At 38.9% G+C, this 3,962-nt stretch overlaps 1 protein-coding gene across 1 annotated transcript in view; it reads right to left on the bottom strand.

Annotated features, from left to right (window-relative positions):
* Window positions 1-3,470, bottom strand: part of MTMR2 (myotubularin related protein 2) — a 42,949-nt gene extending 39,479 nt beyond the window's left edge. Inside the window, exon 1 of the mRNA XM_009998509.1 lies at window positions 3,372-3,470. The gene's annotated coding sequence lies outside the window, so the exon portion shown is untranslated. The remainder of the gene's footprint in view (window positions 1-3,371) is intronic.
* Window positions 3,471-3,962: the final 492 nt, after the last annotated feature.

Consider the following 3,962-nt stretch of genomic DNA (forward strand, 5'->3'; position numbering starts at 1 on the left):
GAATCCCCAGTGGTTGTCTAATTTGCCTCATTACACACACACGTGCACACACACACAGTGTTAATTGCACTCCAAAAGAAAACGGCAGGCACAGACTCCAAGAAATTATGTGGGTCCTTTCCCTGGCTTCCTCCTCCTGATGGACGCCTACTGTTCTTCTAAAAATTCTCCAGCAGAAAAAGAGAGTGCTAATTGTAGCTATCACAAAGTATTTTTCCACTGTCACAGAAATCTAATTCCTAAATTTGAGTCAATGCACATGCAGAGACCACGTAGAGGTAAGGCTGATGATGGATCCACATAGCAATTCACTCTAGCAGGGAAAATTTAAAAACACATCAAGAGCATAATCCCATAATTGGCAGATCCACTTCAAAATCTTGAAAAGCTTATTTTCAGCCTCTTAAAGCTAACTGATGTAACACCTTTCTGTGAGAACACCACGTAGCCTAGGCACTTGTCTCCCATACCACAGAGATACCACAAAATGCATTCGTTCCTGCTTAAGGGCTTACTCTCTTACATTTTTCCAGGAACAATGTAGGACTTCTTTTTGCCCTCAGAAGTAGTAAGATGCTTAGCTCAAATCTCAGTACCTGTTAAGACTTGGGAGTTTGTGCTGTCTTGTGCCAATCAAAGCTGCACAAGATGCTCAAGCATGTAATGAAAGGACTAGAACAGAGAACATGCTCATGCCATGTATCAGTTAATGGTATGAACTCATCTGCAATATCAGAGGCAAGGCCACAACTCAGAAACATATTAAAAAAAAAAAAAAAAAGCAATCAGGACCATGAAAAATCTCTCACTGAAATAACTGGAAAACAAAAAACAACCAACTTGCAGAACTTACACATGACAGAGATGTTAATTTTGAGAAAAATGGACATTGAATGATAACCCTAGAGAAAGGACATCTCCTCAAGACCTGGAAGAAGTTAGTGTAAGCTGATCACTATTCATAATACATCTTCCCTTTAGGAGCTAGCACTAGGCTTCAGGAGCAAGTCCAGGGAGCAAACAGTAATGCAGTAGCACTGACAGCAATTGATTTGAGGACAGGTTGTGGGACTCCAGTTGCATTCACAGTACCAATACAACAGGCTATCCACAGGTAGAAGACAGATCTTCATCCCACCTCCCAGGCACCTTCTCCAGCATAAAAGACTCAGAAATGAAGAGAGAAATAGCTAATGCATTAATTCTTACAGGATTGATTAAGTCAACCTGTACTAGGAAACTGCTCCTCTCTTCCTATACCCTAAACAGAAGTAGGACCATGGGAACACATTTTCTCTAGGTCTATGCACCATTGACAAGCGGTCACTCAAGTGTCAATGCAAGGACCAGCTTCATACCTACACAAGACTGCATTGTTGCCACTGACACCACCTCTGTGAGGGCAAGCTTCAGGTCAAGCATGGCAGCCTCATGCTCAGTTGTAGCCCCACAAAGCTGAGGCAGGTTAAGAGCAAGAAGCATTTTGCCAGCAGAGGCACATGCTCGAACTTGGCCTGCAGTGCCTTTATTCTGAGAAAGTAATTCTCGCTTTCCTATCTCTCCTGAAACACTAATCTAAAATGAAAGGGGAGCAGCGTTTGTTCCAATCATTGCAGAACTCCAGTTTTTCTAGAAATAAATAATTGCTAAGAAATAAATTAAATAAATAAATAAATAAATGAAAAAGAAGAGGGCAGGTTGTGAAGAAATCACTCACAAAGTACAGGAACTGCAGCCCAGCAAGGAAGTGTGGGCTTCTAATGGCCTCCACTAACCAGTAAGTATGCATCTTCTGCTTGAAAAATCCGTCATGCAGCTAAGTGAACATTGCTCCACAGAGGGCCTATTGGATGGGGATCCAGACAAGTCCAGGAGAGCTGGAATGCTTGCCCAGACTTATAATTCACACAGATTATGTGACAAAAGGAGGGAAAGACTCAAAATACTGCAATCAGGGTGATAGGGAAAATATGTTGAACCAACTTAACCACTGGGAAGGAAAGATTACCTCAATTCTAGAAAAGAAATGTTGATTCCTTCTTTACCTCTGAAGGTAATCCCCAAGTGTTACAAAAAACTGTGAAAATGCAGTTGAATTGTGCATCAAAACCAGAAAAGGAAGCCCACTTAATGCAAACTTCTGTTAAAAAAAAAAGGAAAATAAAATAAGTTTGTGTACATTTTTTTTTATAATATTGTACAGTTAGAGCTGTAGCAGTATTTGTAAACTTATGTATATTCATACCAATTAATCTCTTGGTCTCAGCCTAAAAGTTATGTTTGCGCTATGCTAGAATAACCAAACACCCCGACTTCACAGGAGAAAAACTTGAAACAAATTACAAACTTCTTTACCCAGGCATGTTCTGAAGAATACTTTTTATATCCATAGGTAAAAGATGTAAAATATCATTAGGTTATACATAAACTACTGATTAATTTTCAAATCTTAGCTTAATATTGGCTAATATGTTGCCTCTAGAAAGAAAAATTCATGTTCTTGTCCCTTATGAAGAGGTGAACTTTCTGTTACTAATGATGGACTACTGAGACAACACTCTAGGGACAAAAACCTTAACATGGTTGTCAAAGGAATTAGTTTAGCATTTAGAGGTCTTAATCTAATTTTACTGTGTTTAGGTTTTACAAAGATGCTCAACCACAGCTGTAAAATGCTAAAAGTCATTATTAGGATGTACCAATATCAACAGTTTTATACTCAGTGACTTTCTTTAAGCAGAGACGTATCAGCAAATCCCTTTGTTTCATATGAGGAATGTGCAGATAGCTTTCAAAACTAGAACTAGAACTTTGAATTTCTAATTGGCTTACCTAGCAACAGACTTAAGAGAGCCTTCTTTGGACTTTTTTATGCCAGAACAATTTATTGTGGCAGATTATTTTTATCAGTTTGGAGTTAGCAAACGTTCTCTGAAAGAAGAAACTTCTAAGGACTCAGTGTTTACAAACAAGCAGGAGTTCTCAAGAGAGAACATCTCATATATACACACAGCACCAAAAAAAAGAAAAGAACATAAAACTGGCAGGTTGAGGATTTCACTTACCTAAAGCACTTAAAAGAAAACGGAGTTCCTTTGAAAATTAATCTCCATGTGTGGGTTGCAGAGTCAGGTTTTTGAAGATTAAACAACTTTATGAAGAAAGGAATAATACCACTGAGGTTAAACTTCAGTTTCACCTGTTTGACTTTGGGTCCTTTCATGCTTTGGCTACATAAAATTTGAAATTAACCTGAAAGCTGACATCATTTTACCATATCCAAATTCAGAGGAGGAAGAAATGTCCTCTGAAGGAGGGATATATATATATATATACACACACTTATTTTTTTTAAGACAAAATATACATACCCTTAAATCTGGAGAGAAGTTGTCTGCTGAGGTGGAGACCGAGTCTGACGATACAGCAGAAGCAGATTTGGTGTGAGCAGAATGGTCCGAGTGAGAAGTGGAAGCACTATAAAAGAAACACCAGTATATCAAAACCATGGTCAAGACTGCCCAAAATCTGACAAGTCAGCCACTCACAGTCACATCAGGTATTTTTCACTGTTTCTACCCTTTCCATACTCAGTTATTCAGCCCACAGCACTGGTTTAAGAGAACTTGTTTTACCCACCGTTGCCACAGATTACCAAAGCACACACAATTCATTACCAATCTCATCTCAGACTGAGCCAACATCATCATGATCACACACTTGATCAAATCCTGAATCACAGAAACTAAGGGCCTCCATTTCAGATGGGAGATATTAGTGCACCACAAGGGGATGGAAACAGACAGGCTCCTGAAAGCATGCCAGCACAACTCCAGTCACAGCTTTACAACAGTAGAAGAAATTCAGAATAAAAACTCTTTCCATCACACATAACTCTCCTCCTTCAGGTATAAGTACAACCCTCAGAAGAATTAAAAAGACTTTCTCAGCATACCTCTCTA

The sequence above is a fragment of the Chaetura pelagica genome, unplaced genomic scaffold (assembly GCF_000747805.2).
Source record: "Chaetura pelagica isolate M959 unplaced genomic scaffold, ChaPel_1.0 scaffold285, whole genome shotgun sequence".
NCBI classification, from domain to species: domain Eukaryota; kingdom Metazoa; phylum Chordata; class Aves; order Apodiformes; family Apodidae; genus Chaetura; species Chaetura pelagica.